We start from the raw sequence: 22,997 nt of genomic DNA, 5'->3' as shown, positions 1-22,997 counted from the left end.
CTTCACATAGCCGGCGGCGGCCGCGTTATGCAGGTGAGCTGCTGTTCATCGTTATCGTGGTGTCACACGGGCAACGTGTGTCACCACGGAAATGATGAACAACTAAATTAAACGATATTATGGAACCTAGCGAGCAGTACACGACTCACGATTTGTGAGTGATACTGCGTCGCTAGGAGGTGTCACACAGGCCGGCATCGCCACCGATGCCGGATGTGCGTCACAAAAACCGTGACCCCCGACGATCTATCGCACAATAGATTGTCTGGTGTAAAGCAGCCTTAACACTCGCAGCAAAGCCTGAGCCGAGGGTTATTAGCATATTGCATCCAATGCACTCGCATCAGAAGTGATACACAAGTGTGACTCTACCCCTAGTCTCAGTGTAGCCGTAGCTTAAACCTAGTAGCCTTCATTTTCCCTCCTAGCAAGTATGAATAAAATCATAGACGTGAATGTAAAATGCTAGAACTGAATATTTTTTTTAGTTTTTTTTTAAACATGTATTAGTTATACGTGCCACATAATTGGCTAGTAAATAGCCCCACTGGCTACATTCTATGTACATGAATTTCACCCAGGAAATAATGGCTAAAATGTGTGTGTTCGTTAATGATAATAGAGATTGACTGATTCATATTAAAACCTTGGAACAGATTTGAAAATGATTAATAGGAAAATAATTCTACTCTCTCCTGTCTGTAACCGATCTCCACTGGCACGTAGTGCTGCCATGAATGGATACCTATATTAAAATTCTTTCAGCTGATAGTTTTGCCTTTCTTGCAGCGATATGCCAATTAGCTCAAAGGTCAACTCATGAGATCATTTTCAGCTACCTAGAAAATGCCTTTTCTTGTGTCCCTGGGTTATTTTTTCTGTGGGAAAATGTATCCTTGTAGCTATCCTTTGGAGAGTGGTAGCAGGTGGTCAGGAACTTTCATGTCTGTGCCTACAACAGCAGGTCACCACAGGACTTAAATGCCACAACTTGGTTTTTAGATTTTGTTGAGAAGAGTAACAGCTGAACACTGGGTCCGCGGAGCACATGTGAGAATAAATGCACCTCACTTCCTCGCATTGCTAGATGGCAAACTGAAACAATTATTGGCAAAAAATATTTCAAGATGCTCTCCCTGCATTGCTTTATAATTTACCTTTGATTATATAGTCCAAAGACAAATTCATGTTCGCTCCTACTGAGCTCTTGTGCCGTCTGGGAAAACACAATTTGTTCTGGTTTTCCTTCAACAGATATAATAACTTCGCAGGATCGGCCTTGTAAAAGGGTTCTCACATTTAGATCCTGGCTGATTCTGCAACAAATTAAAAGATTGAAATTCCTCATCAGCATCGAAGCGACTACAATGGTGTAAAACACATGCAGATGTAATGACGGCCACATCGCAACTCCTGACAGCAATTACATACCTGTGACTACATAAATAGCAGAACGCACTTGTGCATGGGATGAATAGTAATGAAGATGAGCTGAATGCTCAGGATTTGCTTTAACAGATTATTTGTCAGCCTTGTATTAAAACATATTTAGTATAAGGCACGGTTCAGACAAGTGTGCAAAAAATTGTAAGAGATTCATCCAGAAATCTCTGACAATTTTTATCCGTGTGTCATTTTACATCAATGTGACGTCCTTTTGGCATCCGTGTGTTCATATTTTACATCCATGTGACGTCCTTTTGGCATCCGTGTGTTCATATTTTACATGCATATGATATCCTTTTGGCATCCGTGTGTTCATATTTTTCATCCATATGACATCCTTTTGGCATCCGGGTGACCAAATTTTTGTGTCGGTATTTCATGTGACATCTGTGTGACATCTCCATTTATAAATTAACAGCTTAAAATGTACATGATCAAACAGTTTGCCATGTTATATAATTAGAACTGGGTAGACTCACAGAAAACCGGGATCGGCGGGTCCCTGCTAAATTAAAAAAAAAAAAAACCTGGATCTCATCAGGAATCTGGTACCCATATAAGTCTATAGGGACCAGAATCCGGAGATTAAAAATGTTGGTAGAAGGGATAGTGGAGTAGGAGTGCACGCGGTATACTCATTGAACCTCCGTCATGGCGGCAATCTGCTTCCAGGTCACGCTTTCCCTTCCGAAGTCAACAGTTAACGCTCATGTTAATATTCACTGCTTTCTCCACCCACCGGCGCATGTAATTAGTTGCAGTTAGATGCGCCCCCACCCTTAGTGGCAGCATGTCAGCTGACTGCAACCAATCACAGTCACCAGGACAGCTGGTGGGCGGAGAAAGCAGTGCAACTGTCTGCAGGTGAGTATCGTGGTATAAAAAAAATTAATAAAACAATCGGCGTCGGGTCCCCCATATTCTGATACCAGCAGAAAAGAAAACCATGGAACCCATAGGGTGTAGGGGCAACATGACAATCTGGAGGGTAGGGAGTTGATAGGGTTAAACGGTGATGGTTAGTATAGGAATGAGGAAAAAGAAGGTGATTGGTTAGGGGGTGGAGTGTGGTGGTAAGAAAGGAGGGAGCTTCATGGTGTATATGGGAGTCAATTACCTCCTCTTGCACTTCCTGGATGACAGCTGGGGATGTTGTTGGATTAAAGTCGCTAACGGGCTTTAAGGTTTGAAGTTCAGTTACTGTTGTGCACATGGGGATTGATCCGTGGGTTATCGATGCCTCATATCCCTGGGCTGGAGGTTGCGGCCAGGGATGATATTGGGTTGGAGGTAAAGAGTAATGTAGGGTTTGAGACACGGTTGATAATTGATGCTACTTGGGGGGTTTAATCTGTAGATGATTAATGCCTTCTATTTCTGGGTCGGTGTTGCAGCCAGGGATCGTGTTCTAAAGGTTTGTGTGATTGAAGAGTCACTTGTGGGATATAGTGGCTTCGGTTACAGGGATCTTGCAGGCATGGGGTCCTGCAAGGTTGGGGTATTGATCCGTAGGTGATTAATGCTTCGTATCTCTGAGTCGGTGTGTTGGGGCCAGGGATTGTGTTCTGGTGGCGGAGTATGGCTTCTGGACTGGAGTTATGGCGGGGGTAGGTCTGGTCCAGAGGCGGTTTAACAGATAATGTTATTTGATTGGAGAGTCACTTGTAGGATATAGTGGCTCCGGTTACAAGGATCTTGCAAGCATGGGTTCTGCAAGGTGGGGGTATTGATCCGTAAGTGATTCATACCTCTTCTCCGGCCTGGTGTGTGTTGTGGCTAGGGATCATGTTTTGGTGGTGGAAGGTGGTTTCTGGATCGGGCCTACCCAGGGTTACGTATTGTATTACGTACTGTATTATTATTATGGTATTACCTATTGTTAAATGTTGGGGACGCCCATTGGACGGCGCCCCCTTGTGTTAGTGTGTAAACAATAGGCAATAAAGGGCTGCTGTGGCCATTTTTACCAAGTCGCAAGCAGTGTCCGTGTATTATTGATACCGGGTAAGGGTAATTGGGAATAATATAGGAATCAACGGCCGAAAAATCCCTCCAGGAATGTCATAAAGTTCACGACTGCATTACCCAGCTGTCAGGCTTTATCATGGCTGTGTAACAAAATAAGGCCGAAGTCACACACTTGCGCGAGTCTCACATCGCATCACCCAGCAGCCACAAACTCTCCTGACAGGAGTGTACAGCTATTAATTACACGACACAGCGGCTTTTTTCCAAAACATGAAAAAATCTTTTATTATTACCAAAATAACACACAATTAAAAATAAGCAAGGTATGCACAAACAGGGGTGGATACAGGAGGGACACAATCACAAAATCAATGATAGTATATATATACTAGCATCCATACAATGTACTAATTCAGCTATGCCCCATGCCCCTAAATTTAGGAGGGCACCCCACAATCAGTTGGTGGGTAACTTGGAGAATCTTTAAATTTACTCATGTGCAAGAGGGCTATCCATGCCACAATACAATGTATAGATATACCAGATAACCTCCAAATTCTCCCTTGTGCAGGGGGCTAATGGAAACATAACATAAATACTGTGATGCTGCTGATTAGTGAACAAAATGGCTAGCAACCAATGCTGTAATATCACCTCTAGTCCCTCTCTATGCAAGAGGCTACAAAACGGCAGTATAAGTGCTGCACTACTGCTAATCCGGCATTCAGAGCGATTGATAGTGCACAGGGCAAAGTACGTGAAAACCTATAAGGCTAATCCACTTTTTATCATTGCTCCGAAGAACCGGAAAAATAGCAGGAAAGATAGCGATATAATGATGCAAACATGCAGCTTTACTAACCAGTATATAGTGTCCGTAATGGCGCCACCCCTCCCGTTCCGACGCGCGTTTCACCTTCTTCCTCAGGGAACGTCGTCGGAACGGGAGGGGTGGCGCCATTACGGACACTATATACTGGTTAGTAAAGCTGCATGTTTGCATCATTATATCGCTATCTTTCCTGCTATTTTTCCGGTTCTTCGGAGCAATGATAAAAAGTGGATTAGCCTTATAGGTTTTCACGTACTTTGCCCTGTGCACTATCAATCGCTCTGAATGCCGGATTAGCAGTAGTGCAGCACTTATACTGCCGTTTTGTAGCCTCTTGCATAGAGAGGGACTAGAGGTGATATTACAGCATTGGTTGCTAGCCATTTTGTTCACTAATCAGCAGCATCACAGTATTTATGTTATGTTTCCATTAGCCCCCTGCACAAGGGAGAATTTGGAGGTTATCTGGTATATCTATACATTGTATTGTGGCATGGATAGCCCTCTTGCACATGAGTAAATTTAAAGATTCTCCAAGTTACCCACCAACTGATTGTGGGGTGCCCTCCTAAATTTAGGGGCATGGGGCATAGCTGAATTAGTACATTGTATGGATGCTGGTATATATATACTATCATTGATTTTGTGATTGTGTCCCTCTTGTATCCACCCCTGTTTGTGCATACCTTGCTTATTTTTAATTGTGTGTTATTTTGGTAATAATAAAAGATTTTTTCATGTTTTGGAAAAAAGCCGCTGTGTCGTGTAATTAATAGGTTGGAAAGGTGGTATTCCTGCATCATATAGTAGGTCCCTGCTAGCGATTAATATTCAGGAGTGTACAGCTGCATAGAAATACATGCAGCTAACCCGTTTCTGTCAGGAGAGTGTGTGCTGCCGTTCCAAGTGATGCAATGCGAGACTTGCGCAAGTGTGACTCCGGCCTTACAGTGAGCTTACATGAGCCATATGACTCGCACGAGTATCGGATCGTATCACACTCCTGACCGGAGCAGCATCTGCAAATATTTCTATGCGGTTGCATGCTTGTGTTCAGAAAGTGTGCGGCTGCCGGGTCATGCGATGTGAGACTCGTGCAAGTCATACGGTTCTTGTGAGCGCACTGTAAGGCTGGAGTCACACGTACCCTTGGACTGCAGGGCAGCTTGAACTTGTTTGGATGTTAGTCGAGGTTCTTTATCCACCATCCGCACAATCTTGCATTGAAATCTCTCGTCAAATTTTCTTTTCCTTCCACATCTAGGGAGGTTAGCCACAGTGCCATGGGCTTTAAACTTGTTGATGACACTGCGCACCGTAGACACAGGAACTTTCAGGTCTTTGGAGATGGACTTGTAGCCTTGGAATTACTCATGCTTCCTCACAATTTGGATTCTCAAGTTCTCAGACAGTTCTTTGGTCTTTTTTCTTTTCTCCATGTTCAATGTGGTACACACAAGAACACAGGACAGAGGTTGAGTCAACTTTAATCCATGTCAACTGGCTGCAAGTGTGATTTAGTTATTGCCAACACCTGTTAGGTGCCACAGGTAAGTTACAGGTGCTGTTAATTACACAAATTAGAGAAGCATCACATGATTTTTCAAACAGTGCCAATACTTTTGTCCACCCCCTTTTTTTATGTTTGGTGTGGAATTATATCCAATTTTGCTTTATGACAATTTTTTTTTCATTGAAGACAAATTAAATGAAGATAATAATATCAAAGAATTTGTGATTGCAATCATTTTCAAAAAGAAGCTGAGTATTATCTGACAGAATTGCAGGGGTGCCAATACTTTTGGCCAGCACTGTATATAGCTAAAGGTGCTATTTCACTAGATGTTGGTAACAACCCATCCAATACACACTGGCAAAGACATCAAGCCATAGATGTCCAGAAATATAAGGCCCATGTACACACGATATCGCTAACGAGATATCGTCGGGGTCACGGTGTTGGTGACGCACATCCGGCCTCGTTAGCGATGTCCTTGTGTGTGACACCTTTTTGCAATCAGTAACGATCGCAAAAAGGTGTCAAATCGTTTGTCGTGTACACGTCGTTCATTTTTAAAAAATCGTTCCTCGTTTGGAAAGTCGGTTGTATGTCGTTCATGCGGCAGCACACATCGCTATGTTTGACACCGCAGGAACAAGGAACAACATCGTACCTGCGGCTGCCGGCAATGTGGAAGGAAGGAGGTGGGCGGGATGTTCTGGCCGCTCTTCTCCGCCCCTCCGCTTCTATTGGGAGGCCACTTAGTGACGCCGCTGTGATGCTGAACAAACCTCCCCCTTAAAGGAGAGATTGTTCCCGCGGCCACAGCGACGTCAGTGAACAGGTAATTGCGTGTGACCCTGCCATAGCGATATTGTTCACTACGGCAGCGATCACCCTGTGATGCGCCATCGATGTGGGCGGGTGCTATCGATGTCGCAGTGTGTAAAGCCCGCTTTCGGGATAAGTAATAATGAGAAATTACACAGGGCAAAAGTATTGAACATATGAAGAAAGAGATGTGCAAAAAGTCATGGAAATTCATATCACCAGCTGAAATCTATCAGTAATTAAAAGCAATCCTGCCACATAGTGAAAAATAATATTAGCAGGTTCAATTGATGGTATTACTGATGTGCCAAACAAGAAACTTCTTATAATGGGTAAGAGTGGTGAGCTGTCGCAAGATGTTCGCAACCTAATTGCTGCAAAACATAATGAGGGCATTGGTTACAAAAAAATGTCTAAACTACTGAAGGTTTCAGTTAGCACTATTGGGGCCATAGTCCGGAAGTGGAAACAACATCATTTCAACAGAAACCGGCCACAACCAGGTGCTCCCTGCAATATTTCAAATAGAGGAGTGAAAACAATTACTTGAAGAGTTGTCCAAGAGCTAAGGATCACTTGTGCAAATCTAAAGAAAGACTTGGAATCAGCAAGTACAATTGTTTCAAGGAAAATAACATGTAATGCACTCAGTCTCCATGACCTGTATGCACATACAGTACAGACCAAAAGTTTGGACACACCTTCTTATCGCTAGAACGACTATTAAGAGGAGACTTATGCAGCAGGCCTTCATGGTAAAATAGCTGCTAGGAAACCACTGCTAAGGACAGGCAACAAACAGAAGAGACGTGTTTGGGCTAGAGAACACAAGGAATGGACATTAGATCAGTGGAAATCTGTGCTTTGGTCTGATGAGTCCAAATTTGAGATCTTTGGATCCAACCCCCGTGTCTTTGTAGAAAAGGTCAATGGATGGACTCTACATGGCTGGTTCCCACCGTGAAGCATGGAGGAGGAGGTGTGATGGTGTGGGGGTGCTTTGCTGGTGACACTGTTGGGGATTTATTCAAAATTGAAGGCATACTAAACCAGCATGGCTACCACAGCATCTTGTAGCGGCATGCTATTCCATCCGATTAGTGTTTAGTGGGACCATCATTTATTTTTCAACAGGACAATGACCCCAAACACACCTCCAGGCTGTGTAAGGGCTATATGACTAAGAAGAGAGTGATGGGGGGCTACGCCAGATGACCTGGCCTCCACAGTCACCAGACCTGAACCCAATTGAGATGGTTTTGGGTGAGCTGGAATGCAGAATGAAGGCAAAAGGGCCAACAAGTGCTAAGCATCTCTGGGAACTCCTTCAAGACTGTTGGAAGACCATTTGCGGTGTCTACCTCTTGAAGCTCATCAAGAGAATGTCAAGAGTGTGCAAGGCAGTAATCAATGCAAAAGGTGGCTACTTTGAAGAACCTAGAATATAAGACATATTTTCAGTTGTTTCAAACTTTTTTAAGTATTTCATTCCACATGTTTTAATTCATAGTTTTGATGCCTTCAATGTGACTCTACAATTTTTAGAGTCATGAAAATAAAGAAGACTCTTTGAATGAGAAGGTGTGTCCAAAATTTTGGTTTGTACTGTGCATCACACAAAACTCTATTGTTAAAGAAAAAGCATTTATACACCCCATGTTTGAAGGCCAAAAGGCACTGCACATCACCCCATAAACACCTTACTAACAGTTATGCTTTGAGGTAAGAACATCATGGTGTCCGGCTGTTTTCAGCATATGGCAGTCATAACATTAAAGGAAGGGTAAATGGACAAACATACTGAGACATTCTTGATAAAAATGTGATCTCATTTATCAGGATGGTGAAGATGAAGTGAGGGTGGACATTTCAGCAAGACAATGATCCCAAACACACAACCAAGGAAACTCAATCGGTTTCAGAGGAAGAAAATGAAAATACTAGGATTGCCCAAAAAATCCCCTCACCTTAATCCAATAAAAATTTTTATAGAAGGAGCTAAAACTCAGAATTTATAGCTTTAGCATATAGGACCTTTAAGATTTGAACAGTGTTTATGTAGAAAAATGGACCAAAATCACATCTGAGTATAGCATGTAACTAGTTTTTCCATTCAGGAGGCATTTTGAATCTGTTATTACAACAAAGGCTTTTGTACGAATCATTAAATAAATTTCAGCAAGCACGTTCAATACTATTTCCCTGTGCCATTTATCATTATACATCAAACCATACATGTCTATAAATTTAATGATTTCTTTTCATGTGTGGATTGGATAAGTTGTTACTGACATCTGGTGTGAAATTAATGAAAAATAGCACCTTTAGAAATTTAGAAAATTGGTGATGTGTTCAATATTTTTTTCCCCCGCTGTATATAATTGTATCTGTTTTTATCTAACAAGCATGTTATAGTTTTTCCAATATTTTGCAAAATAGATGAAGGGGGTCGATTCTTCAAAGCTTTTATTTTGCTTATTTGGCTTCTTAATTCCAGTTTGAATCAACTCTGTCGACATGGGAGGAACTGGGGAGAAGCCGGAGTGAGATGAGCAGTGGCCATGTCCACCATTAAATCGATCAAAAGTGCCCGGTATTTTGTACACTAGAAATGCTACTATGATCACTGACTGGGGTAGCACTTCTGGCATGGCTCACGGAGCGGCACGTCACTCAGAAGAGATGCCGAATTTGTTAAGTGGTATGCTCCTCTTAATGTAATTGTTGCCTTCTAGTACAGCAAGACTAGTGTAGGGCTAGTGTGTAATACACCAACCAGTCTTGAAGAATCGGCCCCAAAGTTTTCCAATAATACAGGTATTAATATCTGTTTTTAACTTGTAAACTAAATTATAATAGTACAGACACTTACAATGCCATAAGCTATTGATTACTATGGCGGCCTGCTTAACACATTTTTATATACTTTTTTTACATACTTGTCTGAATCATTTTGCCCAACTACCCGGCGGCAGCCCCCTGGTCCCCCACTGCGTCCATAATGAAATAGTAAGCTCAATATCACTGCAGCATTCCGAGAGTGGCTATTAAGTTTATATGACATGATATCATGATGGATGTCACATCACCCTACTGGAATAATAACAGTGGGCTAGCGGAGGCGCAGGAGTTGTCATGACAAATTAAGCAAGTTTCCAGGTAAAGAAAAACCAAGACAGTCAAAATCTCCTGTTACGTCTTTGGGATGGAGTGGGGGTTAGTTTTAATATCCCAGACATGGATCCTAAAGAGAAAAAAAAACATTAGTGTATTTTCCTGTGAGGCAGATATTGTGCATAAAATTCTCCGACTGAAAATATTTTTTGCACACCTAATTGAGGTTTGCAGAAATCCATTTGTATTGTCACCAAAATAACTCCATTCAGGGCTATGGAATTTTTTCAGTCTCAGTTAGGGAGGAATAATATGAGTGCAAACTTTATTGTAGACATTTTCATTTAATTTAAAGGAGTTGTTGACTAGTGGACACTACTGGACAATCTCTTGCAGCTGTGCCTTTCCAGTAATGTCGGCGCTACTATTCCCAGAGAGTGATGTGACTTGTCTGCAACCAATGAACAACTGCTCGTCAGGTGCAGCCTTTGCTATTTCGGCACAGTGGACATCCATCTGAGGGAATATTGATGAGCTGCGGCTGATGAACCGCTGGTCCATACCAAGACTCACATCAGTCTTTGGGAACTAGGGGACCGACATCGCTGGAACGGTGCTGCAGCTGATGAGTACACTCTGTATTTATTTTATATGGGTCCTGAATCAATGAAACTGGGTTTAGTTTGGTAGTGGACAACCACTATAAATGAACGTGGAAACTGCAGACATTTCATCAACAAAATCTGCTTTGTGTGAAAACCATTGAGCCACAGTGGACACTTTTTCTGGTCATTGTTTAGCTTGTATTTTAAACATACTCCTCACAAAATCCTAAATTGCACATGACTCACAATCAAAATAAAATAGTAGAATAAAGACAATTGCAGGTCACAGACAAGTCATACCTAAATTTGGTGGTGTGGCTTACATACATCTTGACGTCTCCTAAGTAGAAGTGAGAGGACCCGTAAAAGTTCGGTTCGGCTGGTTCAACCAGACTTGAGGCCTCCTTCACAAGTCTGTGTCTCTGGCACGTGTTTGGTCCGTTTCCTCCTGTGCCAGAGACATGGGCACATGTAGACCCATTAAAATCAATGGGTCTGCGCTCACGTCCGTGTTTTGCCATGGACCATGTGTCCATGTGGAGCATACGTGTGCCCATGTGCTCCACACGTACACATGTCCATTTTTCTCCGGCATCACGGGTGTCACACAGACTGCACACGGACCGCATAGATGTGATCTGTGTGACATGCATCGGATAAAACACACGTGTCTGTGAAATAAAATTAATTTCTATACTCACCTTCTCCAGCACTGCTGTCTTTGCTGCTGTCACTTGCTTCCGACCCCTGCTCATTATGCTCATTGCATATTCACTCCACTGCGGGCCAGAAGTACCAGCAGCAGGGAGTCGGTAGGGCCGGAGACCGTAGATCAGCACCACGGACAGCAACGCCAGGGACAGGTGAGCAGAAAGTTCCCATTCTCCATGTGTTATCATGGATAACACACAGAGAACACACATGTGCCATAAACACGGCACACGGAGGGACATACGCACCTTTGACATGTCCGTGAAAAACGTGCGTGATTTTCACGGACGTTTGAAGGAGGCCTTAGATAAAGTTTGGTTTGGGACTCGGAGTTAACCTGAACCCCAATGGAAGTCACTGATTGGGCAGTTCTGGTCTCCGCCCACATGCATTCAGCTATACAGCTATAAACAGCTCAGCGGTGGCCAGCGTTTTTCCATTTTTTTTGTTTGGCGCACATTACATCCAATAATGTGGATTTTACTTCCAGTGTGAGCCATTCAAACACTGCAATTGGCTCGCACTGGGCTGAGCACCAAGCGTATCTGAGCACAGCGACTTGCTTGTCACAAACACCGAATCAGACCCTGTAGACTGCACATCATTATGTTGGCAAGTATGTTAAAAGGCCTGATTCAGACATCTGTGTTACAGTCTATGGGGCCAGTCTATGGGGCCATTCACATGTACATGTTTGTTTTTTTCCCCCCCCCAAGGAATGTCTGTGTAAGGCCCCTTTCACATGTCAGTGATTCTGGTACGTTTGTGCTTTTCTTTAAACGTACCAGAATCACTGACATACGCAGACCCATTATAATGAATGGGTCTGCTCACACGTCAGTGATTTGTCACTGCACGTGTCTCCGTGCAGCGTACCCGCGTGTGCGTGTTTGCTGCACGGAGACATGTCCATTTTTTTCTGGCATCACTGATGTTCCACGGACCACGCAGTGGTGTGGTCCGTGAAACACGTGCCAGAAAAAAACGTGCATTTAAAATAAAAAAACATTTTAACTCACCCGGCGTCCAGTGATGTCCTCTGCAGCCCGTTCTCCCTGCTCCTTCTGTGCCGGCTGATTACTGTCGCGCATATTCATTATGCGCGACACAGCCGACCCGGAAGCAGCTGCTGCAGGGGTCACCGCCGGCCGGATGCTGCACCGCGGGAGGATTCAGCACCATTGAGAGCGGGCGCAGGTGAGTGAATCTCTAAGTGCAATCACAGGCCACGGAGAACGGAGCCCGGATTGCACTTAGACAACCCACGTGTGCCGTGATTTTCGGCACACGCAGGGACATGTGCGTGTTTTACACGCCAGTGAAAAACGTCTGTGTTTTTCACTGACGTGTGAAACGGGCCTAAGGCTATGTGCACACGTTGCATAATTTTATGTGTTTACGCTGCATATTGCACTGCAACGTAAACGCATGCATTCTGCGTTCCCTGCACAATCTATGAAGATTGTGCAGAATCCATCTGCATGTTTCGTTTGAGAGTGCAGCGATTTGCATGCTGAAATTTTGATCCAAATCGCTGCACTCAAACAAGCAACATGTAATTTATTTTGTGTATTTTTGTATTTTATGGGAGAGGCAGCATCCAGAGCGCATGAAATCGGCATCTATTCTGCAGACACACTGCATCCACTACGCAGTGTTTCTGTAGCGATTTGAAGCGCACATGCACTGCCAAATCGCTGCAGATTTTTCAGCATGGACAATACGCAACGTGCCCACATAGCCTTAAGGCCCTGTCACACACAGAGATAAATCTTTGGCAGATCTGTGGTTGCAGTGAAATCATGGACATATTGTTCCATTTGTACACAGCCACAAACCTGGCACTGATTGTCCACAATTTCACTGCAATCACAGATCTGCCACAGATTTATCTCTGTGTGTGACAGGGCCTTAAAACTCACAGAAATGTGCATTTTTCTGACAGTTCAGATGAAAAGCGCCAATAAAACTCTATGGGTATTCGAAGAACACGGACAACACACGGATGGCATATGTGTGCCATCTGTGTTTAACACCACAAAGGTTAGGTGAAGCTTTGTAATTTATCTGTCTGTGATAATAATGATGACCCACTGATCAAAGACTGACGACAGATCCAAAACACTGATGACACTGGTATCGCTTTTCTGTGTATGTGAAAATTACTGACATATGAAGGAAGCCTTAGGCAGATCCAGGTCTCTTCTATTTTACTGGATACACTCCAGGTTTTGGCTTACAAGTAGCAATGCAAAATACTACTGAAATATGTGAATGTAAACTGGGCCTCATGTACGCAAACTAATGTACAAAAGAAACATCAGGTTCAATGGTAGTGTTAGTTTGGGTCATTAAGGCCATGTGCACACACAGAGTATTTGGTGAATCTTGTACCTCAGTATTTGTAAGACAAAACCAGGAGTGGAACAATCAGAGGAAAAGTGTAATAGAAACACGTCACCACTTCTGTATTTCTTACCCACTCCTGTTTTTGGTTTACAGATACTGAGGTAAAATACCAAATACTGAATGTGTGCACCTGGCATAAGGCTGGTTTCACACCACTGTATTCCTACGTACTTGGATCAGAATACCAAACCTTACCATCGGGTCTACTGACCTATGCTAACTGCTTAAAGAAAGTCTGTCAGCACAAAACGACTGTTCAAACCAAGAACAGGGGCTCGGTGCATCATGGCGTGGCCAATCTATTAAATACACCTTCCCACCTTCTTATTTTCCATCTATCCCCACAGCTCTGGCTTCAGAGAGTCAGAGAAGGGTGGAGATAGATGGAAAACAAGCAGTTGGGAAGGTGCACCTAAAGGTTTGGCCACTCCATGATGCACTGAGCACCTGCACTTGGTTCCAGCAGTTATTCCTAGTTCCTAATAGTCATGACGCATCTATAAGGGATAAGCAGGTTATCCTGCAGAAACACCCCCCGTACTATATCTCCCTAATAAAGACGAGAACCACGACTTTATTGCAGGAATGGCCACAGTTTTATTTTACCGTACATATGTATACCTAAACTCGTGGCCCAACATGCCACTCAATTGTTCAACTTAACCTTATACATATATACCCGTATAACCAGAAACACCGATAGATCCGTCCGAGAGGCAAACCATCATTCCTAACCCCCCGGCCGTAACCTCCAAACCGGCCCAGAGGACCACCTCGGCCGTGATCACCCGGCCCAAGGTGAGGGGTAACAACGTTCCATCGTTAATTACCCCTACCCAGAACCTGCGGGACCTCCGCCCACAAGTTCCCATCCACTCCGAAGCCACTCCCCTTGAGCGACTTCGTACCAAACAACCGACTGTCGGTACTCCCAACCTCTCAGACGGACCTATCACCCCGCTGTGACAACAATAGATTAGCAACTCAACCTTGTATTCACCTTTATTCCTTTTTTTTTTTTTTTTTTTTTTTTTTATAAATTTTTTTTTTTTTTTTTGAAAAAAACCATCACCGTTTCACTTTTTTTTTTTTAATCTTTTTTTTTTTTTTTTTTTATAAACATATACATAAAAATTATATATCAGGGCGGGCGGGTGGGACACAGAGATCAAGCGACGAAAGGGGAGGGTATCAGTACACCCCCCTCTCTTATACCTCTCACAACACCCCACCCCATCCTTGCTCCCCCCCAATCCCCTTACAGCTCCCTTCTACCAATCCTGTACTCCCACATATCCCCCATCCCATGCAAACCCATTAACCCTTTCCTAACCTTGCACCCTCCCGATCGTCATGGGGTCCATTCACCCCTATGGGGCTCACTGCCCTTCTTGACGCATCTATAAGGAATAAGCAGGTTATCCTGCAGAAACACCCCCCGTACTATATCTCCCTAATAAAGACGAGAACCACGACTTTATTGCAGGAATGGCCACAGTTTTATTTTACCGTATATATGTATACCAAAACTCGTGGCCCAACATGCCACTCAATTGTTCAACTTAACCTTATACATATATACCCGTATAACCAGAAACACCGATAGATCCGTCCGAGAGGCAAACCATCATTCCTAACCCCCCGGCCGTAACCTCCAAACCGGCCCAGAGGACCACCTCGGCCGTGATCACCCGGCCCAAGGTGAGGGGTAACAACGTTCCATTGTTAATTACCCCTACCCAGAACCTGCGGGACCTCCGCCCACAAGTTCCCATCCACTCCGAAGCCACTCCCCTTGAGCGACTTCGTACCAAACAACCGACTGTCGGTACTCCCAACCTCTCAGACGGACCTATCACCCCGCCACAGGCCGGCCAAGTGACACCCTTACTTGGCCCGAGCCCCCCACACCCCCAGTGCTTGCTCTAGGCCATCCCTCAAACCCAACATCCATAAATCCAGACCCACATCAGTCAGATGAACCCCATCTCTCCTCAGATACTGCTCCGTGGACTCCTCCAATTCTCTATGCCGCACCACCAACCCCCCATTTCTCGCCACAAACCTGCCAATAGCCCGGTTCAGCTTGCTCCGGGCCCTATTAATACGGTCTACCGACCTCCCAAAACGCCACTGCGTCCGAGCTATAATGTCTGACCAAACGATAACTATGCCCGGGAACGCCCTCCACAAATGCAACAGGTCCAGCTTAATATCCCTTTTCAATTCCCTCGCCGACCTCACTCCCAAATCGTTCTCCCCCACATGCAAAATTAACACATCAGGGACCCGATCCATCCGGCTATAATAAGCCACCTCAGGGCGCACTCTACCCCAGGTCATGCCCGAATTCCGAGCCACTTTACTCGAGCTTCCGACACCGACACTCCAAGCTGCCGACCGTCACGTCGCACATCCGCCCGTAACGCTCCCCAATACACATAGGAGTGCCCGAGGATCCACACAAGACATGGACCTAAAATACAAAGACCACGAATAAAAACAGCAAAAGAACAAGAAATTGCCCCACAAAACCGGCATCAAACACCAACCTTGAATCCCCCCACCCCTGACCATCACCTGACCAAGTGAGGCCTAATGTACAAACGGAACCTGGAAGACTCCCACCTCCCAATCCGCCGGATACAGTCCTCACTCAAACCCCACCTGGCGGCCTCCGTTGCCGCCCCAATCCGGAAAGAGTGAGACCCGTACTCACGTGGCTCCTCCCCCACCCTTGCTAGAGCCATCTTCAGCACCGCATTGAATTGATACCGCGACAAAGCCAATCCGTCCGCATGTCTAAGAAAAACACCAGGGTAACCGCCGCGCACTTTTAAAAACTCTGACACATGTAACACTGGGCACAACTGGTGCCCCGATAAAGCGAACAACACTACTAAGCGCCCCCGGCCCCTCTGATCCGTCTTAGAAAAGCGAAGCCGACATTCCACTCTATCCTCCCCCAGCATTACATCACCCAACAGCAAACCACCCATCGCTTGCTTAGTCGGGCTGACCAATTCGCCAATACGAAAGGCCCTAAAAAACGCCAGTACAAAAGCTACCGAAAACAACACCCGCTCATAAGGAGACGAACATAACTCCCCTAAACACCCCACTAAACGCACCAACAATGGCAATGACACCGGCCGCCTAGAGTCACGCGACTGAGCCCCTTTCCGAAAACCCTTCATTGCCTGTCGCACCAGAAAATCCTTAGTTGCGTCCCGAACCCCTTGCATCTGGAACAAAAAGGCCAACGCCGCCAACTTGCAACCAATCACCGAAACCGACCTGCCTTCCGAAAACCCCCCACTTATTAACATCAGTACCCCCAATACTCGACCCTTGTAACCCGACTCCATGAACTCCCTACTTTCCAACTCTGCCCATTCCTTCCACACCGCCTGATATCGGCACCAAGTAGCCTCAGACACCGATCTCCGAATTCCCTCAAATGCTATACCGATGCCAGGTCCCACAGCCAGTTCGGGCAAGGTTCTCCCTCCGCGTCCGCTTCCGGCACCAGCTTCCTGAACCTGCAAAACTGAAACCGTGATAGCGCATCAGCCACCTCGTTGTGAATCCCAGGCACATGCCGAGCCACCACGCAAATGTTTAACTCCAAGCAACGCAACACGAGATGCCTTAAATACCCCACAACCGGCGGGGATTTTGCCGACAGTGCGTTGATGGAATGCACCACCGCCATGTTGTCACAATGCATGCAAACCCTTCTTCCAGCAAAAACAGGGCCCCACAACTCCACCGCCACAATAATGGGAAACAATTCCAACAGCGCCAAATTCCTCACCAAACCTGCTTCCACCCAACGCTGCGGCCACTTTCCCACGCACCAGCGTGTTTGAAAAATTGCTCCAAAACCCGTCGCCCCAGCAGCATCAGTGTACAATTCCAGCTGGCTATTGGACACTGCCTCGCTCATCCAAAGGGTCCGACCGTTGTACCGGTCCAAGAACTCCTCCCACACCAACAAATCCCCTTTCATCATTTTTGTCACTCGGACAAAGTGATTTGGAGCTTTTACCCCCGCGGTTGCGCCCGCCAGTCTCCTATTAAATATCCGCCCCATCGGCATAATGCGACAAGCGAAATTCAATTTTCCGAGCACTGACTGCAACTCGCGCAACCGCACCTTCTTGGCCTGAGACAAAAACCGCACCGACGCCTTCAAATCCAACAGCTTCCCCTCCGGCAACCGGCATTCCATTGCCAGTGTATCAATTTCGATACCTAAGAAACATAAAACCGTCACCGGCCCTTCTGTTTTGTCTTTTGCCAACGGAATACCCAGGCTACGCGCGATCCGCTCTAACGTGAACAACAACAAGGAGCAAACCGAAGAGCCCGCCGGACCCACGCAAAAGAAGTCATCCAAATAGTGAATCACCGAATGGACTCCTGCCACCTCCTTGACTACCCATTCCACAAACGTACTGAATGCCTCAAAATAAGCACACAAAATGGAACAGCCCATCGGCAAGCAACGATCCACATAGTATTCACCATCCCACATACACCCCAAGAGATGAAAGCTCTCTGGATGCACCGGGAGTAAACGAAAAGCTGCTTCCACATCCGCCTTTGCTATCAGGGCCCCCCGCCCCGCTACCCTTACCAGCTCCAAGGCCCTATCGAACGATACATAACATACCGCCGACAATTCCGGTGATATCCCATCATTCACCGACAATCCCGCCGGATAAGATAAATGATGAATGAGCCGAAATTTGTTCGGCTCCTTCTTAGGAACCACCCCAAGGGGGGAAATCCGTAAATTGGAGAATGGCGGGTCCTGGAATGGGCCCGCCATCCTTCCCAACTCCACCTCCTTCTGCAGCTTTTCCTTCACCACCGCCGGATGTTCTTTTGCGGACCTCAGGTTTCCCGGGCGAAACACCGGCGCCTCAGATTCAAACGGAATCCGAAAGCCCTCCGTAAAACCCCGTTCCAACAACTCCGCCGCCCGAACATCCGGGTATCTACTTAAATAGGGAAGCATCGCCTCGACCCTCACTGGCGTCCTCCCTTTTTCCAGACCCATCCCCCGCCTTTCCTTTCCCTTTCTTGAAGCACCTGGCCAGAGGGTGGGACCCTCCACATCCGGAACACTCGTGTTTGAACCGACAAGAGGCCCCGAACTTACACTGTCCCTCGTTATACTGCCAACAAGCTCCCTTTTTCTGTCCAGCCGAGGACCCGCCGCTCGCACCCGGGCTCCCGGCACCCCCTCGAAAGGGCTGAACCGGCGCCGTCATTAACCGCATCCACAAAGAAATATCCTTGTGGCCCCTCTGGACTCCCGGCCGCAGAGCCTTCCGTTGCCGGAACTGCTCATCATATCTCAACCACCCTAAACCGCCGTATACTCTATACGCTTCCCCTATCGCATCCATATATCCAAATAGGGCGGAACAATGCTCCGGCTCCTTTTCCCCGATCACGCTGGCTAAGATCGCAAAGGCCTGTAGCCAGTTAGTAAACGTCCTCGGGATCAACCTATACCTCCGTTTTTCCTCATCCTCCTTCTCCTTTTTTGTATCACTGGGCTTTACCTTATCCAAATTAAACTTTTCCAAGGGAAGCAGGGAAAAAATTTCCACATACTCCCCTTTCCAAATCTTTTCCCTCACCTCCTTTTTCAAATGAACCCCTAACTGACCTTCAAAACACACATAAATTTCACTCCTCGCCCTATCATCCAAGCGCACAACCTCATCCTCCTTTTCTTTTTCCTTTTCCGCCTCCTTACTTGCGCCCCCGGAAGCCGCCCCACCTGCCTCCTGTCCCGTACCTGCCGCCGAGGTCGGGTCCCCCGCCGCAACCTCGCGCACCGGCGCCTCTGTCCGCACCACCTCCGTGGGGCTCACCCACGCCCCCACCGGAGCCCCAGGCCCAGTCCGACTAACCCGTTCCGCAGACAACCCCTGCAACACCCCCATAAGCTGCCCCCAAAACTCCGGACCCGGTAAACCAGACTGCCCGACCGCACTCGCCCCCAGCGCAACGCGTCCCGCGACGGAACCCCCGCCCCCGCTCGCGCTACCCACAGCATGAAACATTTCTGTTGTCTGCTCACCAGGCTGCCGTTGCGCCGACCCCGGAACAGCCGTGCCACGATCTTCCTGCTGCCGCTCCGTCCGACCCGCCGCTGCTCCTTCTTCCTCGCTGGAGTCAGATGCGCTGCCGAAATCCTCAGGGGGGACCAGCGAGGGGACAGCCCGCACCTGGCGGCCGTCGACCCCCACGGTCACCGCACCCTGCTCGTCCGGGCGACTCCTGCTTGACCTCTTCCGTTTCTCCCGCCGTGGCGCCCTGCCGCCGTCTTTCCTCGCTGTAGTCGTGCCATCCTGCTGCGCCGCCACTTCTCCTGCCGTCCTCAGAGGGCTCTCTCCCTGCCGACTGCAGGAAGGCCGTGCCGAGCTTGCTCCTCGCCGGGACCCTCCCCCAGCACGCTCCTCGCCGGGGGGGACCGTGACTACCGATCTCCTCTGTGCCTGCGGGCCACCGTACCCCTCCTCCGATCTCCTGACCTCGCCGCACGCATCCGCTCCCGTCCTCCGTCCTGTAGCTCTCCCCTGCGGCCTGCAGGGAGTCTCCTCCGGCAATCCGGCACGCCGAGCGCCACCCCCAGCCGGCACATCACTGGGGGCTGCCGTCATCCATGCTCCGGTCCGATGCTGCGCAGGCCGCGGACCGGAAGTGGGCCTCGCCGAGGCTCCGCCCACCCCCGACCCACGGGATCTCCGACGCGGATTCCTCCCGGTGGCCGGCTGCTCCCCTAGGTGAGTGGAAGGGCTCCGCCGCTGCTCCGGAGGGTCCCCGCAGGGGCTCCTTGATCGTATTCTCCCCCTCCAGCTGGGGGAGTAGCGCTCCGGCGGTCGCGCCCGCCGAGCACGTAGCATCGGCCCGGGCGCTGGAACAGCAGGCGGCGCCGCTCCAGCCCCACAGACCACTGCCAGCTGCTGCCTCAGGGCATCCACTCCTAATACCTCGGAGGCCCCCCGCACCATCTCCAGCAGTTCAGCAAGGGCAGCCATGGCAGGAGGCAGCAGTACGTCCTGGGACACAGAGATCAAGCGACGAAAGGGGAGGGTATCAGTACACCCCCCTCTCTTATACCTCTCACAACACCCCACCCCATCCTTGCTCCCCCCCAATCCCCTTACAGCTCCCTTCTACCAATCCTGTACTCCCACATATCCCCCATCCCATGCAAACCCATTAACCCTTTCCTAACCTTGCACCCTCCCGATCGTCATGGGGTCCATTCACCCCTATGGGGCTCACTGCCCTTCTTATATAAAGTAGTCACCTCAGGGCAGGAGAGAATGGGCCTGTTACTCCGATACAGGCACTGACTGTGTTTCCTGGTCATTGGTCATGGAAAACTGGCCCAATAGCGTCATGTGAAACAGACCTACTGTTCACACAGAATCTTTTTCAAGAATATTCAACCCTTAAGTCCTCAATAAATGTTAAAAATAAAGAACATATGCAGAACAATGTCAAAATGACTTGAAGTATAGATATGTTCCTTTTTTAACCACTTCAGGCTTTGAAAGCTGTGAAGCAGCTAAAAGAAGTGTCCATTCTCCAGCCACCACTATTTTATATATATGATGTGAAAAAAAGACTCCATGTGCAGATGCAATACCATAAAACCACTATAAGCTTTTGGTGAGTTTTCCATGTTGTAGAATTTCTGCACCTATTATGTATATTATAAAGTATAATATATATATATATGAATATTATATAGTATATTAGGTTTCAGCAATTTTTTTTTTTTAGCGTCTTTTTCCTTCTTCATAAAAAAAAAAGTCACAAATTTGGTGCATTTTTTTCCATGGATTTTTGTGAATTTTATTTTTTTATAAACATGATATTTAAAATATTTCTTTAAAATGTGTTATTCAGGCACTGTATCTTGCTTTTGTATGGCAAAAATACCCGGAACAGACAACACATTTTCAGTTCTTAGCATTTTTTTTTCCTAAAGCAGCATTTTGCTATAAAAAAAAAGGCATGGAAAAATTTGTTAAAAAAAATAAGTAAAGAAGACCAAAGAAGACCAGTTAAAACGTTTTTCATAAAGTCTGTGTGCCCCCTGTGTACCTGAGGATTATGCCTCGTGTTAAAATAAGAGTTAATGCAAATAACATGAAGTCATCCAGAATGTCCCGAACGCCTGTGATCACAGCGACCTAATTGTCACCAAAGAACAAACTGATTTTCTCATCATGGGCCTGTCATAGGGAGTGATAAGTAGGATCAGGCTTTCCCATCCCCTCCACTTTGAGTGACAAACCCTTCAATGAAGGGAGATTTCAAAGCCTTGCCACCGACAGATTTCGCTTTTGCTGGCTTGAACCTTTGTTGCTACAGGTGTTGCAGGAAAAACACATCTTTCATCTGGTTTACTCCCTAATAGCAGCAATATTTGGATCCATAAGTACAGCTGATACGAGCTGTGTACACACTGAAAAAACTCTCAATTCATTTATTGATGCACTTTCTGCAGAAAGGATTATGTTTCGTGGTGTTTGAAGGAGCTGAGAGCTCTTATTATTTTTGTTTGTGGAAACACTGTGGAGCAGATGAAAGGCGGCCTAGCTCTGGTCCGCAGGAGCTGATCACTGATTGCATTTTTGCTCACTTGAAAAAGCTTCCTGCCTGATTGATTTGTGATCTGAATCACTATTTTCTCTGTTCTGATCTGTGTTTACTGAATATCTTTTAGCATATCATCCAAGTGCCATTCAGAGTATAGATAAACTTAGCATAAGATCAATGCGGGGAGAGTATCGCTTTAGCTCAACCCTTCATAGCTCAAGTGTTCTGCTACAAATGAACTTCTTCTTTTTGCAATTTGGATGCAAGCAATGTTTTCTATGCAATCTTTCCATCAGTGACAATAATAAAGCAGCCTACATAGACTCCCGAAGCACGAAAGCCGCCATAAAGATGACAAAACTCCTTTAATTATGATGTAAATATGGAGACTGTTTTTGCTACAAGCTTAATGTGTTTTCTTAGTATATGGCTTAGTTCACACTTGCGTTGTTTTGCATCAGTCACAATCAGTTATGTGACTGATGCAACGGATGCGTTGCAGATAGTGACACAAGTGATGTAACTGATGCTACAAAAAAACGATCCGTTGTTTTTTTTTACTGTATTACTAGCGGCCGGCTTTTGTGAACAATCAGCTGATCGCCCGGCGGCCGGCTTTTGTGAACGATCAGCTGATCGTTCACAAAAGTCGGCCGCCAGCTGATCGTTCACAAAAGGCGGCTACCGAGCGATCAGCTGATCGTTCACAAAAGCCGACCGTCGGCTGATCAGCTGATCGTTCACAAAAGGCGGCTGCCGAGCGATCAGCTGATCAATCACAAAAGCCGACCACCAGCTGATCAGCTGATCGTTCTGGCCGTTGGAACTAGAACTGAATTTACAGTCAATCATGATTTTTTACTGTGCACATGCTCACAGTAAAAAACCAATCCGCTGCACCCAAAAAACGCTACATTCAGCACTGCTGTGCCTGTGCTAT

The sequence above is a fragment of the Anomaloglossus baeobatrachus genome, chromosome 2 (assembly GCF_048569485.1).
Source record: "Anomaloglossus baeobatrachus isolate aAnoBae1 chromosome 2, aAnoBae1.hap1, whole genome shotgun sequence".
NCBI classification, from domain to species: Eukaryota; Metazoa; Chordata; class Amphibia; order Anura; family Aromobatidae; genus Anomaloglossus; species Anomaloglossus baeobatrachus.
Note: the sequence above shows the minus strand (reverse complement) of the source record.